Consider the following 19,318-nt stretch of genomic DNA (forward strand, 5'->3'; position numbering starts at 1 on the left):
GGGTTAGTCGTTTTGGGGGTCGAGAGTTTCAACACGTGTGAGGGGATGTGTGCATACACTAAAATTTATATAGATCGTGAGAAAGTGAAGTAATTTCATCTTAGATCCCAAAGAGATTTTCAATGCTTTCTAAACGGCCTCAATCGGAGCTTGTTCTTATTCATGTTGTTACTCTTAACTACTTCCCTCTTCTAGATGATGCCTATAATCAATTTCGTCACCGTATCTTCTCTAATGTGACACCAACACCCTATCATAGACATCCGTATCTGGGGCGTCTAGGACCTAGATAGCATCGGGATGAAATAACCCATGCAAAACCGAACAATAAAAACAAAAAAAAACTTGTGTTTTTTGCATACTTGTTTGTTACTTTGGGTTAGTCGTTTTGGGTGTCGAGAGTTTCAACACGTGTGAGGGGATGTGTGCGTACATTAAAATTTATATAGATCGTGAGAAAGTGAAGTAATTTCATCTTAGATCCCAAAGAGATTTTCAATGCTTTCTAAACGGCATCAATCGGAGCTTGTTCTTATTCATGTTGTTACTCTTAACTACTTCCCTCTTCTAGATGATGCCTATAATCAATTTCGTCACCGTATCTTCTCTAATGTGACACCAACACCCTATCGTAGACATCCGTATCAGGGGCGTCTAGGACCTGGATAGCATCGGGATGAAATAGCCCATGCAAAACCGAACAGTAAAAACAAAAAAAAACTTGTGTTTTTTGCATACTTGTTTGTTACTTTGGGTTAGTCGTTTTGGGGGTCGAGAGTTTCAACACGTGTGAGGGGATGTGTGCATACACTAAAATTTATATAGATCGTGAGAAAGTGAAGTAATTTCATCTTAGATCCCAAAGAGATTTTCAATGCTTTCTAAACGGCCTCAATCGGAGCTTGTTCTTATTCATGTTGTTACTCTTAACTACTTCCCTCTTCTAGATGATGCCTATAATCAATTTTGTCACCGTATCTTCTCTACCATGACACCAACACCCTATCGTAGACATCCGTATCTGGGGCATCTAGGACCTAGATAGCATCGGGATGAAATAACCCATGCAAAACCGAACAGTAAAAACAAAAAAAAAACTTGTGTTTTTTGCATACTTGTTTGTTACTTTGGGTTAGTCGTTTTGGGGGTCGAGAGTTTCAACACGTGTGAGGGTATGTGTGCGTACATTAAAATTTATGTAGATCGTGAGAAAGTGAAGTAATTTCATCTTAGATCCCAAAGAGATTTTCAATGCTTTCTAAACGGCCTCAATCGGAGCTTGTTCTTATTCATGTTGTTACTCTTAACTACTTCCCTCTTCTAGATGATGCCTATAATCAATTTCGTCACCATATCTTGTCTAATGTGACACCAACACCCTATCGTAGACATCCGTATCAGGGGCGTCTAGGACCTGGATAGCATCGGGATGAAATAGCCCATGCAAAACCGAACAGTAAAAACAAAAAAAAACTTGTGTTTTTTGCATACTTGTTTGTTACTTTGGGTTAGTCGTTTTGGGGGTCGAGAGTTTCAACACGTGTGAGGGGATGTGTGCATACACAAAAATTTATATAGATCGTGAGAAAGTGAAGTAATTTCATCTTAGATCCCAAAGAGATTTTCAATGATTTCTAAACGGCCTCAATCGGAGCTTGTTCTTATTCATGTTGTTACTCTTAACTACTTCCCTCTTCTAGATGATGCCTATAATCAATTTCATCACCGTATCTTCTCTAATGTGACACCAACACCCTATCGTAGACATCCGTATCTGGGGCGTCTAGGACCTGGATAGCATCGGGATGAAATAACCCATGCAAAACCGAACAGTAAAAACAAAAAAAAACTTGTGTTTTTTGCATACTTGTTTGTTACTTTGGGTTAGTCGTTTTGGGGGTCTAGAGTTTCAACACGTGTGAGGGGATGTGTGCGTACACTAAAATTTATATAGATCATGAGAAAGTGAAGTAATTTCATCTTAGATCCCAAAGAGATTTTCAATGCTTTCTAAACGGCCTCAATCGGAGCTTGTTCTTATTAATGTTGTTACTCTTAACTATTTCCCTCTTCTAGATGATGCCTATAATCAATTTCGTCACCGTATCTTCTCTAATGTGACACCAACACCCTATCGTAGACATCCGTATCTGGGGCGTCTAGGACCTGGATAGCATCGGGATGAAATAACCCATGCAAAACCGAACAGTGAAAACAAAAAAAAACTTGTGTTTTTTGCATACTTGTTTGTTACTTTGGGTTAGTCATTTTGGGGGTCTAGAGTTTCAACACGTGTGAGGGGATGTGTGCGTACATTAAAATTTATATAGATCGTGAGAAAGTGAAGTAATTTCATCTTAGATCCCAAAGAGATTTTCAATGCTTTCTAAACGGCCTCAATCGGAGCTTGTTCTTATTCATGTTGTTACTCTTAACTACTTCCCTCTTCTAGATGATGCCTATAATCAATTTCGTCACCATATCTTCTCTAATGTGACACCAACACCCTATCGTAGATATCCGTATCTGGGGTGTCTAGGACCTGGATAGCGTTGGGATGAAATAGCCCATGCAAAACCGAACAGTAAAAACAAAAAAAACTTGTGTTTTTTGCATACTTGTTTGTTACTTTGGGTTAGTCGTTTTGGGGGTCGAGAGTTTCAACACGTGTGAGGGGATGTGTGCATACACTAAAATTTATATAGATCGTGAGAAAGTGAAGTAATTTCATCTTAGATCCCAAAGAGATTTTCAATGCTTTCTAAACGGCCTCAATCGGAGCTTGTTCTTATTCATGTTGTTACTCTTAACTACTTCCCTCTTCTAGATGATGCCTATAATCAATTTCGTCACCGTATCTTCTCTAATGTGACACCAACACCCTATCGTAGACATCCGTATCTGGGGCGTCTAGGACCTAGATAGCATCGGGATGAAATAACCCATGCAAAACCGAACAGTAAAAACAAAAAAAAACTTGTGTTTTTGCATACTTGTTTGTTATTTGGGTTAGTCGTTTTGGATGTCGAGAGTTTCAACACGTGTGAGGGTATGTGTGCGTACATTAAAATTTATATAGATCGTGAGAAAGTGAAGTAATTTCATCTTAGATCCCAAAGAGATTTTCAATGCTTTCTAAACGGCCTCAATCGGAGCTTGTTCTTATTCATATTGTTACTCTTAACTACTTCCCTCTTCTAGATGATGCCTATAATCAATTTCGTCACCGTATCTTCTCTAATGTGACACCAACACCCTATCGTAGACATCTGTATCAGGGGCGTCTAGGACCTGGATAGCATCGGGATGAAATAGCCCATGCAAAACGGAACAGTAAAAACAAAAAAAACTTGTGTTTTTTGCATACTTGTTTGTTACTTTGGGTTAGTCGTTTTGGGGGTCGAGAGTTTCAACACGTGTGAGGGGATGTGTGCATACACTAAAATTTATATAGATCGTGAGAAAGTGAAGTAATTTCATCTTAGATCCCAAAGAGATTTTCAATGCTTTCTAAACGGCCTCAATCGGAGCTTGTTCTTATTCATGTTGTTACTCTTAACTACTTCCCTCTTCTAGATGATGCCTATAATCAATTTCGTCACCGTATCTTCTCTAATGTGACACCAACACCCTATCGTACACATCCGTATCAGGGGCGTCTAGGACCTGGATAGCATCAGGATGAAATAGCCCATGCAAAACCGAACAGTAAAAACAAAAAAAACTTGTGTTTTTTGCATACTTGTTTGTTACTTTGGGTTAGTCGTTTTGCGTGTCGAGAGTTTCAACACGTGTGAGGGTATGTGTGCGTACATTAAAATTTATATAGATCGTGAGAAAGTGAAGTAATTTCATCTTAGATCCCAAAGAGATTTTCAATGCTTTCTAAACGGCCTCAATCGGAGCTTGTTCTTATTCATGTTGTTACTCTTAACTACTTCCCTCTTCTAGATGATGCCTATAATCAATTTCGTCACCGTATCTTCTCTAATGTGACACCAACACCCTATCGTAGACATCCGTATTAGGGGCGTCTAGGACCTGGATAGCATCTGGATGAAATAGCCCATGCAAAACCGAACAGTAAAAACAAAAAAAACTTGTGTTTTTTGCATACTTGTTTGTTACTTTGGGTTAGTCGTTTTGGGGGTCGAGAGTTTCAACACGTGTGAGGGGATGTGTGCATACACTAAAATTTATATAGATCGTGAGAAAGTGAAGTAATTTCATCTTAGATCCCAAAGAGATTTTCAATGCTTTCTAAACGGCCTCAATCGGAGCTTGTTCTTATTCATGTTGTTACTCTTAACTACTTCCCTCTTCTAGATGATGCATATAATCAATTTCGTCACCGTATCTTCTCTAATGTGACACCAACACCCTATCATAGACATCCGTATCTGGGGCGTCTAGGACCTAGATAGCATCGGGATGAAATAACCCATGCAAAACCGAACAGTAAAAACAAAAAAAAAACTTGTGTTTTTTGCATACTTGTTTGTTACTTTGGGTTAGTCGTTTTGGGTGTCGAGAGTTTCAACACGTGTGAGGGGATGTGTGCGTACATTAAAATTTATATAGATCGTGAGAAAGTGAAGTAATTTCATCTTAGATCCCAAAGAGATTTTCAATGCTTTCTAAACGGCATCAATCGGAGCTTGTTCTTATTCATGTTGTTACTCTTAACTACTTCCCTCTTCTAGATGATGCCTATAATCAATTTCGCCACCGTATCTTCTCTAATGTGACACCAACACCCTATCGTAGACATCCGTATCAGGGGCGTCTAGGACCTGGATAGCATCGGGATGAAATAGCTCATGCAAAACCGAACAGTAAAAACAAAAAAAACTTGTGTTTTTTGCATACTTGTTTGTTACTTTGGGTTAGTCGTTTTGGGGGTCGAGAGTTTCAACACGTGTGAGGGGATGTGTGCATACACTAAAATTTATATAGATCGTGAGAAAGTGAAGTAATTTCATCTTAGATCCCAAAGAGATTTTCAATGCTTTCTAAACGGCCTCAATCGGAGCTTGTTCTTATTCATGTTGTTACTCTTAACTACTTCCCTCTTCTAGATGATGCCTATAATCAATTTCGTCACCGTATCTTCTCTAATGTGACACCAACACCCTATCATAGACATCCGTATCTGGGGCGTCTAGGACCTAGATAGCATCGGGATGAAATAACCCATGCAAAACCGAACAGTAAAAACAAAAAAAAAACTTGTGGTTTTTGCATACTTGTTCGTTACTTTGGGTTAGTCGTTTTGGGGGTCGAGAGTTTCAACACGTGTGAGGGGATGTGTGCGTACACTAAAATTTATATAGATCGTGAGAAAGTGAAGTAATTTCATCTTAGATCCCAAAGAGATTTTCAATGCTTTCTAAACGGCCTCAATCGGAGCTTGTTCTTATTCATGTTGTTACTCTTAACTACTTCCCTCTTCTAGATGATGCCTATAATCAATTTCGTCACCGTATCTTCTCTAATGTGACACCAACACCCTATCGTAGACATCCGTATCAGGGGCGTCTAGGACCTGGATAGCATCGGGATGAAATAGCCCATGCAAAACCGAACAGTAAAAACAAAAAAAACTTGTGTTTTTTGCATACTTGTTTGTTACTGTGGGTTAGTCATTTTGGGGGTCGAGAATTTCAACACGTGTGAGGGGATGTGTGCGTACATTAAAATTTATATAGATCGTGAGAAAGTGAAGTAATTTCATCTTAGATCCCCAAGAGATTTTCAATGCTTTCTAAACGGCCTCAATCGGAGCTTGTTCTTATTCATATTGTTACTCTTAACTACTTCCCTCTTCTAGATGATGCCTATAATCAATTTCGTCACCGTATCTTCTCTAATGTGACACCAATACCCTATCGTAGACATCCGTATCAGGGGCGTCTAGGACCTGGATAGCATCGGGATGAAATAGCCCATGCAAAACCGAACAGTAAAAACAAAAAAACTTGTGTTTTTTGCATACTTGTTTGTTACTTTGGGTTAGTCGTTTTGGGGGTCGAGAGTTTCAACACGTGTGAGGGGATGTGTGCATACACTAAAATTTATATAGATCGTGAGAAAGTGAAGTAATTTCATCTTAGATCCCAAAGAGATTTTCAATGCTTTCTAAACGGCCTCAATCGGAGCTTGTTCTTATTCATGTTGTTACTCTTAACTACTTCCCTCTTCTAGATGATGCCTATAATCAATTTCGTCACCGTATCTTCTCTAATGTGACACCAACACCCTATCGTAGACATCCGTATCAGGGGCGTCTAGGACCTGGATAGCATCGGGATGAAATAGCCCATGCAAAACCGAACAGTAAAAACAAAAAAAACTTGTGTTTTTTGCATACTTGTTTGTTACTTTGGGTTAGTCGTTTTGCGTGTCGAGAGTTTCAACACGTGTGAGGGTATGTGTGCGTACATTAAAATTTATATAGATCGTGAGAAAGTGAAGTAATTTCATCTTAGATCCCAAAGAGATTTTCAATGCTTTCTAAACGGCCTCAATCGGAGCTTGTTCTTATTCATGTTGTTACTCTTAACTACTTCCCTCTTCTAGATGATTCCTATAATCAATTTCGTCACCGTATCTTCTCTAATGTGACACCAACACCCTATCGTAGACATCCGTATCAGGGGCGTCTAGGACCTGGATAGCATCGGGATGAAATAGCCCATGCAAAACCGAACAGTAAAAACAAAAAAAACTTGTGTTTTTTGCATACTTGTTTGTTACTTTGGGTTAGTCATTTTGGGGGTCGAGAGTTTCAACACGTGTGAGGGGATGTGTGCGTACACTAAAATTTATATAGATCGTGAGAAAGTAAAGTAATTTCATCTTAGATCCCAAAGAGATTTTCAATGCTTTCTAAACGGCCTCAATCGGAGCTTGTTCTTATTCATGTTGTTACTCTTAACTACTTCCCTCTTCTAGATGATGCCTATAATCAATTTCATCACCGTATCTTCTCTAATGTGACACCAACACCCTATCGTAGACATCCGTATCAGGGGCGTCTAGGACCTGGATAGCATCGGGATGAAATAGCCCATGCAAAATCGAACAGTAAAAACAAAAAAAACTTGTGTTTTTTGCATACTTGTTTGTTACTTTGGGTTAGTCGTTTTGGGGGTCGAGAGTTTCAACACGTGTGAGGGGATGTGTGCATACACTAAAATTTATATAGATCGTGAGAAAGTGAAGTAATTTCATCTTAGATCCCAAAGAGATTTTCAATGCTTTCTAAACGGCCTCAATCGGAGCTTGTTCTTATTCATGTTGTTACTCTTAACTACTTCCCTCTTCTAGATGATGCCTATAATCAATTTCGTCACCGTATCTTCTCTAATGTGACACCAACACCCTATCGTAGACATCCGTATCAGGGGCGTCTAGGACCTGGATAGCATCGGGATGAAATAGCCCATGCAAAACCGAACAGTAAAAACAAAAAAACTTGTGTTTTTTGCATACTTGTTTGTTACTTTGGGTTAGTCATTTTGGGGGTCGAGAGTTTCAACACGTGTGAGGGGATGTGTGCGTACACTAAAATTTATATAGATCATGAGAAAGTGAAGTAATTTCATCTTAGATACCAAAGAGATTTTCAATGCTTTCTAAACGGCCTCAATCGGAGCTTGTTCTTATTCATGTTGTTACTCTTAACTACTTCCCTCTTCTAGATGATGCCTATAATCAATTTCATCACCGTATCTTCTCTAATGTGACACCAACACCCTATCGTAGACATCCGTATCAGGGGCGTCTAGGACCTGGATAGCATCGGGATGAAATAGCCCATGCAAAATCGAACAAGAAAAACAAAATAACTTGTGTCTTTTGCATACTTGTTTGTTACTTTGGGTTAGTCGTTTTGGGGGTCGAGAGTTTCAACACGTGTGAGGGGATGTGTGCATACACTAAAATTTATATAGATCGTGAGAAAGTGAAGTAATTTCATCTTAGATCCCAAAGAGATTTTCAATGCTTTCTAAACGGCCTCAATCGGAGCTTGTTCTTATTCATGTTGTTACTCTTAACTACTTCCCTCTTCTAGATGATGCCTATAATCAATTTCGTCACCGTATCTTCTCTAATGTGACACCAACACCCTATCGTAGACATCCGTATCTGGGGCGTCTAGGACCTAGATAGCATCGGGATGAAATAACCCATGCAAAACCGAACAGTAAAAACAAAAAAAACTTGTGTTTTTTGCATACTTGTTTGTTACTTTGGGTTAGTCGTTTTGCGTGTCGAGAGTTTCAACACGTGTGAGGGTATGTGTGCGTACATTAAAATTTATATAGATCGTGAGAAAGTGAAGTAATTTCATCTTAGATCCCAAAGAGATTTTCAATGCTTTCTAAACGGCCTCAATCGGAGCTTGTTCTTATTCATGTTGTTACTCTTAACTACTTCCCTCTTCTAGATGATGCCTATAATCAATTTCATCACCGTATCTTCTCTAATGTGACACCAACACCCTATCGTAGACATCCGTATCAGGGGCGTCTAGGACCTGGATAGCATCGGGATGAAATAGCCCATGCAAAACCGAACAGTAAAAACAAAAAAAAACTTGTGTTTTTTGCATACTTGTTTGTTACTTTGGGTTAGTCGTTTTGGGGGTCGAGAGTTTCAACACGTGTGAGGGGATGTGTGCATACACTAAAATTTATATAGATCGTGAGAAAGTGAAGTAATTTCATCTTAGATCCCAAAGAGATTTTCAATGCTTTCTAAACGGCCTCAATCGGAGCTTGTTCTTATTCATGTTGTTACTCTTAACTACTTCCCTCTTCTAGATGATGCCTATAATCAATTTCGTCACCGTATCTTCTCTAATGTGACACCAACACCCTATCATAGACATCCGTATCTGGGGCGTCTAGGACCTAGATAGCATCGGGATGAAATAACCCATGCAAAACCGAACAGTAAAAACAAAAAAAAAACTTGTGTTTTTTGCATACTTGTTTGTTACTTTGGGTTAGTCGTTTTGCGTGTCGAGAGTTTCAACACGTGTGAGGGGATGTGTGCGTACATTAAAATTTATATAGATCGTGAGAAAGTGAAGTAATTTCATCTTAGATCCCAAAGAGATTTTCAATGCTTTCTAAACGGCCTCAATCGGAGCTTGTTCTTATTCATGTTGTTACTCTTAACTACTTCCCTCTTCTAGATGATGCCTATAATCAATTTCGTCACCGTATCTTCTCTAATGTGACACCAACACCCTATCGTAGACATCCGTATCAGGGGCGTCTAGGACCTGGATAGCATCGGGATGAAATAGCCCATGCAAAACCGAACAGTAAAAACAAAAAAAACTTGTGTTTTTTGCATACTTGTTTGTTACTGTGGGTTAGTCATTTTGGGGGTCGAGAGTTTCAACACATGTGAGGGGATGTGTGCGTACATTAAAATTTATATAGATCGTGAGAAAGTGAAGTAATTTCATCTTAGATCCCCAAGAGATTTTCAATGCTTTCTAAACGGCCTCAATCGGAGCTTGTTCTTATTCATGTTGTTACTCTTAACTACTTCCCTCTTCTAGATGATGCCTATAATCAATTTTGTCACCGTATCTTCTCTAATGTGACACCAACACCCTATCGTAGACATCCGTATCTGGGGCGTCTAGGACCTGGATAGCATCGGGATAAAATAGCCCATGCAAAACCGAACAGTAAAAACAAAAAAAACTTGTGGTTTTTGCATACTTGTTCGTTACTTTGGGTTAGTCGTTTTGGGGGTCGAGAGTTTCAACACGTGTGAGGGGATGTGTGCATACATTAAAATTTATATAGATCGTGAGAAAGTGAAGTAATTTCATCTTAGATCCCAAAGAGATTTTCAATGCTTTTCTAAACGGCCTCAATCGGAGCTTGTTCTTATTCATGTTGTTACTCTTAACTACTTCCCTCTTCTAGATGATGCCTATAATCAATTTCGTCACCGTATCTTCTCTAATGTGACACCAACACCCTATCGTAGACATCCGTATCTGGGGCGTCTAGGACCTAGATAGCATCGGGATGAAATAACCCATGCAAAACCGAACAGTAAAAACAAAAAAAAACTTGTGTTTTTTGCATACTTGTTTGTCACTTTGGGTTAGTCGTTTTGGATGTCGAGAGTTTCAACACGTGTGAGGGGATGTGTGCGTACATTAAAATTTATATAGATCGTGAGAAAGTGAAGTAATTTCATCTTAGATCCCCAAGAGATTTTCAATGCTTTCTAAACGGCCTCAATCGGAGCTTGTTCTTATTCATGTTGTTACTCTTAACTACTTCCCTCTTCTAGATGATGCCTATAATCAATTTCGTCACCGTATCTTCTCTAATGTGACACCAACACCCTATCGTAGACATCCGTATCTGGGGCGTCTAGGACCTGGATAGCATCGGGATGAAATAGCCCATGCAAAACCGAACAGTAAAAAACAAAAAAAACTTGTGTTTTTTGCATACTTGTTCGTTACTTTGGGTTAGTCGTTTTGGGGGTCGAGAGTTTCAACACGTGTGAGGGGATGTGTGCATACACTAAAATTTATATAGATCATGAGAAAGTGAAGTAATTTCATCTTAGATCCCAAAGAGATTTTCAATGCTTTCTAAACGGCCTCAATCGGAGCTTGTTCTTATTCATGTTGTTACTCTTAACTACTTCCCTCTTCTAGATGATGCCTATAATCAATTTCGTCACCGTATCTTCTCTAATGTGACACCAACACCCTATCGTAGACATCCTCTAGGACCTGGATAGCATCGGGATGAAATAGCCCATGCAAAACCGAACAGTAAAAACAAAAAAAACTTGTGTTTTTTGCATACTTGTTTGTTACTTTGGGTTAGTCGTTTTGGGGGTCGAGAGTTTCAACACGTGTGAGGGTATGTGTGCGTACATTAAAATTTATATAGATCGTGATAAAGTGAAGTAATTTCATCTTAGATCCCAAAGAGATTTTCAATGCTTTCTAAACGGCCTCAATCGGAGCTTGTTCTTATTCATGTTGTTACTCTTAACTACTTCCCTCTTCTAGATGATGCCTATAATCAATTTCGTCACCGTATCTTCTCTAATGTGACACCAACACCCTATCGTAGACATCCGGATCGGGCGTATAGGACCTGGATAGCATCGGGATGAAATAGCCCATGCAAAACCGAACAGTAAAAAACAAAAAAAACTTGTGTTTTTTGCATACTTGTTTGTTACTTTGGGTTAGTCGTTTTGGGGGTCGAGAGTTTCAACACGTGTGAGGGGATGTGTCCATACACTAAAATTTATATAGATCGTGAGAAAGTGAAGTAATTTCATCTTAGATCCCAAAGAGATTTTCAATGCTTTCTAAACGGCCTCAATCGGAGCTTGTTCTTATTCATGTTGTTACTCTTAACTACTTCCCTCTTCTAGATGATGCCTATAATCAATTTCGTCACCGTATCTTCTCTAATGTGACACCAACACCCTATCGTAGACATCCGTATCAGGGGCGTCTAGGACCTGGATAGCATCGGGATGAAATAGCCCATGCAAAACCGAACAGTAAAAACAAAAAAAAACTTGTGTTTTTTGCATACTTGTTTGTTACTTTGGGTTAGTCGTTTTGGGGGTCGAGAGTTTCAACACGTGTGAGGGGATGTGTGCATACACTAAAATTTATATAGATCATGAGAAAGTGAAGTAATTTCATCTTAGATCCCAAAGAGATTTTCAATGCTTTCTAAACGGCCTCAATCGGAGCTTGTTCTTATTCATGTTGTTACTCTTAACTACTTCCCTCTTCTAGATGATGCCTATAATCAATTTCGTCACCGTATCTTCTCTAATGTGACACCAACACCCTATCGTAGACATCCGTCTCAGGGGCGTCTAGGACCTGGATAGCATCGGGATGAAATAGCCCATGCAAAACCGAACAGTAAAAACAAAAAAAACTTGTGTTTTTTGCATACTTGTTTGTTACTTTGGGTTAGTCGTTTTGGGGGTCGAGAGTTTCAACACGTGTGAGGGTATGTGTCCATACACTAAAATTTATATAGATCGTGAGAAAGTGAAGTAATTTCATCTTAGATCCCAAAGAGATTTTCAATGCTTTCTAAACGGCCTCAATCGGAGCTTGTTCTTATTCATGTTGTTACTCTTAACTACTTCCCTCTTCTGGATGATGCCTATAATCAATTTCGTCACCGTATCTTCTCTAATGTGACACCAACACCCTATCGTAGACATCCGTATCAGGGGCGTCTAGGACCTGGATAGCATCGGGATGAAATAGCCCATGCAAAACCGAACAGTAAAAAAAAAAAAAACTTGTGTTTTTTGCATACTTGTTTGTTACTTTGGGTTAGTCGTTTTGGGGGTCGAGAGTTTCAACACGTGTGAGGGGATGTGTGCATACACTAAAATTTATATAGATCATGAGAAAGTGAAGTAATTTCATCTTAGATCCCAAAGAGATTTTCAATGCTTTCTAAACGGCCTCAATCGGAGCTTGTTCTTATTCATGTTGTTACTCTTAACTACTTCCCTCTTCTAGATGATGCCTATAATCAATTTCGTCACCGTATCTTCTCTAATGTGACACCAACACCCTATCGTAGACATCCGTATCTGGGGCGTCTAGGACCTGGATAGCATCGGGATGAAATAGCCCATGCAAAACCGAACAGTAAAAACAAAAAAAACTTGTGTTTTTTGCATACTTGTTTGTTACTTTGGGTTAGTCGTTTTGGGGGTCGAGAGTTTCAACACGTGTGAGGGTATGTGTGCGTACATTAAAATTTATATAGATCGTGATAAAGTGAAGTAATTTCATCTTAGATCCCAAAGAGATTTTCAATGCTTTCTAAACGGCCTCAATCGGAGCTTGTTCTTATTCATGTTGTTACTCTTAACTACTTCCCTCTTCTAGATGATGCCTATAATCAATTTCGTCACCGTATCTTCTCTAATGTGACACCAACACCCTATCGTAGACATCCGTATCAGGGGCGTCTAGGACCTGGATAGCATCGGGATGAAATAGCCCATGCAAAACCGAACAGTAAAAAACAAAAAAAACTTGTGTTTTTTGCATACTTGTTTGTTACTTTGGGTTAGTCGTTTTGGGGGTCGAGAGTTTCAACACGTGTGAGGGGATGTGTGCATACACTAAAATTTATATAGATCATGAGAAAGTGAAGTAATTTCATCTTAGATCCCAAAGAGATTTTCAATGCTTTCTAAACGGCCTCAATCGGAGCTTGTTCTTATTCATGTTGTTACTCTTAACTACTTCCCTCTTCTAGATGATGCCTATAATCAATTTCGTCACCGTATCTTCTCTAATGTGACACCAACACCCTATCGTAGACATCCGTATCGGGGGCGTCTAGGACCTGGATAGCATCGGGATGAAATAGCCCATGCAAAACCGAACAGTAAAAACAAAAAAAACTTGTGTTTTTTGCATACTTGTTTGTTACTTTGGGTTAGTCGTTTTGGGGGTCGAGAGTTTCAACACGTGTGAGGGTATGTGTGCGTACATTAAAATTTATATAGATCGTGATAAAGTGAAGTAATTTCATCTTAGATCCCAAAGAGATTTTCAATGCTTTCTAAACGGCCTCAATCGGAGCTTGTTCTTATTCATGTTGTTACTCTTAACTACTTCCCTCTTCTAGATGATGCCTATAATCAATTTCGTCACCGTATCTTCTCTAATGTGACACCAACACCCTATCGTAGACATCCGTATCGGGCGTCTAGGACCTGGATAGCATCGGGATGAAATAGCCCATGCAAAACCGAACAGTAAAAACAAAAAAAACTTGTGTTTTTTGCATACTTGTTTGTTACTTTGGGTTAGTCGTTTTGGGGGTCGAGAGTTTCAACACGTGTGAGGGGATGTGTGCGTACACTAAAATTTATATAGATCGTGAGAAAGTGAAGTAATTTCATCTTAGATCCCAAAGATATTTTCAATGCTTTCTAAACGGCCTCAATCGGAGCTTGTTCTTATTCATGTTGTTACTCTTAACTACTTCCCTCTTCTAGATGATGCCTATAATCAATTTCGTCACCGTATCTTCTCTAATGTGACACCAACACCCTATCGTAGACATCCGTATCTGGGGCGTCTAGGACCTAGATAGCATCGGGATGAAATAACCCATGCAAAACCGAACAGTAAAAACAAAAAAAAAACTTGTGTTTTTTGCATACTTGTTTGTTACTTTGGGTTAGTCGTTTTGGGTGTCGAGAGTTTCAACACGTGTGAGGGTATGTGTGCGTACATTAAAATTTATATAGATCGTGAGAAAGTGAAGTAATTTCATCTTAGATCCCAAAGAGATTTTCAATGCTTTCTAAACGGCCTCAATCGGAGCTTGTTCTTATTCATGTTGTTACTCTTAACTACTTCCCTCTTCTAGATGATGCCTATAATCAATTTCGTCACCGTATCTTCTCTAATGTGACACCAACACCCTATCGTAGACATCCGTATCAGGGGCGTCTAGGACCTGGATAGCATCGGGATGAAATAGCCCATGCAAAACCGAACAGTAAAAACAAAAAAAACTTGTGTTTTTTGCATACTTGTTTGTTACTTTGGGTTAGTCGTTTTGGGGGTCGAGAGTTTCAACACGTGTGAGGGGATGTGTGCATACACTAAAATTTATATAGATCGTGAGAAAGTGAAGTAATTTCATCTTAGATCCCAAAGAGATTTTCAATGCTTTCTAAACTGCCTCAATCGGAGCTTGTTCTTATTCATGTTGTTACTCTTAACTACTTCCCTCTTCTAGATGATGCCTATAATCAATTTCGTCACCGTATCTTCTCTAATGTGACACCAACACCCTATCGTAGACATCCGTATCAGGGGCGTCTAGGACCTGGATAGCATCGGGATGAAATAGCCCATGCATAACCGAACAGTAAAAACAAAAAAAACTTGTGTTTTTTGCATACTTGTTTGTTACTTTGGGTTAGTCGTTTCGGGTGTCGAGAGTTTCAACACGTGTGAGGGTATGTGTGCGTACATTAAAATTTATATAGATCGTGAGAAAGTGAAGTAATTTCATCTTAGATCCCAAAGAGATTTTCAATGCTTTCTAAACGGCCTCAATCGGAGCTTGTTCTTATTCATGTTGTTACTCTTAACTACTTCCCTCTTCTAGATGATGCCTATAATCAATTTCGTTACCGTATCTTCTCTAATGTGACACCAACACCCTATCGTAGACATCCGTATCAGGGGCGTCTAGGACCTTGATAGCATCGGGATGAAATAGCCCATGCAAAACCGAACAGTAAAAACAAAAAAAACTTGTGTTTTTTGCATACTTGTTTGTTACTTTGGGTTAGTCGTTTTGGGGGTCGAGAGTTTCAACACGTGTGAGGGGATGTGTGCGTACATTAAAATTTATATAGATCGTGAGAAAGTGAAGTAATTTCATCTTAGATCCCCAAGAGATTTTCAATGCTTTCTAAACGGCCTCAATCGGAGCTTGTTCTTATTCATGTTGTTACTCTTAACTACTTCCCTCTTCTAGATGATGCCTATAATCAATTTCGTCACCGTATCTTCTCTAATGTGACACCAACACCCTATCGTAGACATCCGTATCTGGGGCGTCTAGGACCTGGATAGCATCGGGATGAAATAGCCCATGCAAAACCGAACAGTAAAAACAAAAAAAACTTGTGGTTTTTGCATACTTGTTTGTTACTTTAGGTTAGTCGTTTTGGGGGTCGAGAGTTTCAACACGTGTGAGGGGATGTGTGCATACACTAAAATTTATATAGATCGTGAGAAAGTGAAGTAATTTCATCTTAGATCCCAAAGAGATTTTCAATGCTTTCTAAACGGTCTCAATCGGAGCTTGTTCTTATTCATGTTGTTACTCTTAACTACTTCCCTCTTCTAGATGATGCCTATAATCAATTTCGTCACCGTATCTTCTCTAATGTGACACCAACACCCTATCGTAGACATCCGTATCTGGGGCGTCTAGGACCTAGATAGCATCGGGATGAAATAACCCATGCAAAACCGAACAGTAAAAACAAAAAAAAGCCTTGTGTTTTTTGCATACTTGTTTGTTACTTTGGGTTAGTCATTTTGGGTGTCGAGAGTTTCAACACGTGTGAGGGTATGTGTGCGTACATTAAAATTTATATAGATCGTGAGAAAGTGAAGTAATTTCATCTTAGATCCCAAAGAGATTTTCAATGCTTTCTAAACGGCCTCAATCGGAGCTTGTTCTTATTCATGTTGTTACTCTTAACTACTTCCCTCTTCTAGATGATGCCTATAATCAATTTCGTCACCGTATCTTCTCTAATGTGACACCAACACCCTATCGTAGACATCCGTATCTGGGGCGTCTAGGACCTGGATAGCATCGGGATGAAATAACCCATGCAAAACCGAACAGTAAAAACAAAAAAAAAACTTGTGTTTTTTGCATACTTGTTTGTTACTTTGGGTTAGTCGTTTTGGGGGTCTAGAGTTTCAACACGTGTGAGGGGATGTGTGCGTACACTAAAATTTATATAGATCGTGAGAAAGTGAAGTAATTTCATCTTAGATCCCAAAGAGATTTTCAATGCTTTCTAAACGGCCTAAATCGGAGCTTGTTCTTATTCATGTTGTTACTCTTAACTATTTCCCTCTTCTAGATGATGCCTATAATCAATTTCGTCACCGTATCTTCTCTAATGTGACACCAACACCCTATCGTGAACATCCGTATCAGGCGTCTAGGACCTGGATAGCATCGGGATGAAATAGCCCATGCAAAACCGAACAGTAAAAACAAAAAAAAGCCTTGTGTTTTTTGCATACTTGTTTGTTACTTTGGGTTAGTCATTTTGGAGTGTCGAGTTTCAACACGTGTGAGGGTATGTGTGCGTACATTAAAATTTATATAGATCGTGAGAAAGTGAAGTAATTTCATCTTAGATCCCAAAGAGATTTTCAATGCTTTCTAAACGGCCTCAATCGGAGCTTGTTCTTATTCATGTTGTTACTCTTAACTACTTCCCTCTTCTAGATGATGCCTATAATCAATTTCGTCACCGTATCTTCTCTAATGTGACACCAACACCCTATCGTAGACATCCGTATCTGGGGCGTCTAGGACCTGGATAGCATCGGGATGAAATAACCCATGCAAAACCGAACAGTAAAAACAAAAAAAAACTTGTGTTTTTTGCATACTTGTTGTTAGTTTTGGTTAGTCGTTTTGGGGGTCTAGAGTTTCAACACGTGTGAGGGGATGTGTGCGTACACTAAAATTTATATAGATCGTGAGAAAGTGAAGTAATTTCATCTTAGATCCCAAAGAGATTTTCAATGCTTTCTAAACGGCCTAAATCGGAGCTTGTTCTTATTCATGTTGTTACTCTTAACTATTTCCCTCTTCTAGATGATGCCTATAATCAATTTCGTCACCGTATCTTCTCTAATGTGACACCAACACCCTATCGTAGACATCCGTATATTGGGCGTCTAGGACCTGGATAGCATCGGGATGAAATAACCCATGCAAAACCGAACAGTAAAAACAAAAAAAAAACTTGTGTTTTTTGCATACTTGTTTGTTACTTTGGGTTAGTCGTTTTGGGGGTCGAGAGTTTCAACACGTGTGAGGGGATGTGTGCATACACTAAAATTTATATAGATCGTGAGAAAGTGAAGTAATTTCATCTTAGATCCCAAAGAGATTTTCAATGCTTTCTAAACGGCCTCAATCGGAGCTTGTTCTTATTCATGTTGTTACTCTGAACTACTTCCCTCTTCTAGATGATGCCTATAATCAATTTTGTCACCGTATCTTCTCTAATGTGACACCAACACCCTATCGTAGACATCCGTATCTGGGGCGTCTAGGACCTAGATAGCATCGGGATGAAATAACCCATGCAAAACCGAACAGTAAAAACAAAAAAAAGCCTTGTGTTTTTTGCATACTTGTTTGTTACTTTGGGTTAGTCGTTTTGGGTGTCGAGAGTTTCAACACGTGTGAGGGTATGTGTGCGTACATTAAAATTTATATAGATCGTGAGAAAGTGAAGTAATTTCATCTTAGATCCCAAAGAGATTTTCAATGCTTTCTAAACGGCCTCAATCGGAGCTTGTTCTTATTCATGTTGTTACTCTTAACTACTTCCCTCTTCTAGATGATGCCTATAATCAATTTCGTCACCGTATCTTCTCTAATGTGACACCAACACCCTATCGTAGACATCCGTATCTGGGGCGTCTAGGACCTGGATAGCATCAGGATGAAATAACCCATGCAAAACCGAACAGTAAAAACAAAAAAAAACTTGTGATTTTTGCATACTTGTTTGTTACTTTGGGTTAGTCGTTTTGGGGGTCTAGAGTTTCAACACGTGTGAGGGGATGTGTGCGTACACTAAAATTTATATAGATCGTGAGAAAGTGAAGTAATTTCATCTTAGATCCCAAAGAGATTTTCAATGCTTTCTAAACGGCCTAAATCGGAGCTTGTTCTTATTCATGTTGTTACTCTTAACTACTTCCCTCTTCTAGATGATGCCTATAATCAATTTCGTCACCGTATCTTCTCTAATGTGACACCAACACCCTATCGTAGACATCCGTATATGGGGCGTCTAGGACCTGGATAGCATCGGGATGAAATAGCCCATGCAAAACCGAACAGTAAAAACAAAAAAAACTTGTGGTTTTTGCATACTTGTTTGTTACTTTAGGTTAGTCGTTTTGGGGGTCGAGAGTTTCAACACGTGTGAGGGGATGTGTGCATACACTAAAATTTATATAGATCGTGAGAAAGTGAAGTAATTTCATCTTAGATCCCAAAGAGATTTTCAATGCTTTCTAAACGGTCTCAATCGGAGCTTGTTCTTATTCATGTTGTTACTCTTAACTACTTCCCTCTTCTAGATGATGCCTATAATCAATTTCATCACCGTATCTTCTCTAATGTGACACCAACACCCTATCGTAGACATCCGTATCTGGGGCGTCTAGGACCTGGATAGCATCGGGATGAAATAACCCATGCAAAACCGAACAGTAAAAACAAAAAAAAACTTGTGTTTTTTGCATACTTGTTTGTTACTTTGGGTTAGTCGTTTTGGGGGTCTAGAGTTTCAACACGTGTGAGGGGATGTGTGCGTACACTAAAATTTATATAGATCGTGAGAAAGTGAAGTAATTTCATCTTAGATCCCAAAGAGATTTTCAATGCTTTCTAAACGGCCTAAATCGGAGCTTGTTCTTATTCATGTTGTTACTCTTAACTAC

Source organism: Lolium perenne, unplaced genomic scaffold, assembly GCF_019359855.2.
Source record: "Lolium perenne isolate Kyuss_39 unplaced genomic scaffold, Kyuss_2.0 unplaced46, whole genome shotgun sequence".
Taxonomy (NCBI): Eukaryota; Viridiplantae; Streptophyta; class Magnoliopsida; order Poales; family Poaceae; genus Lolium; species Lolium perenne.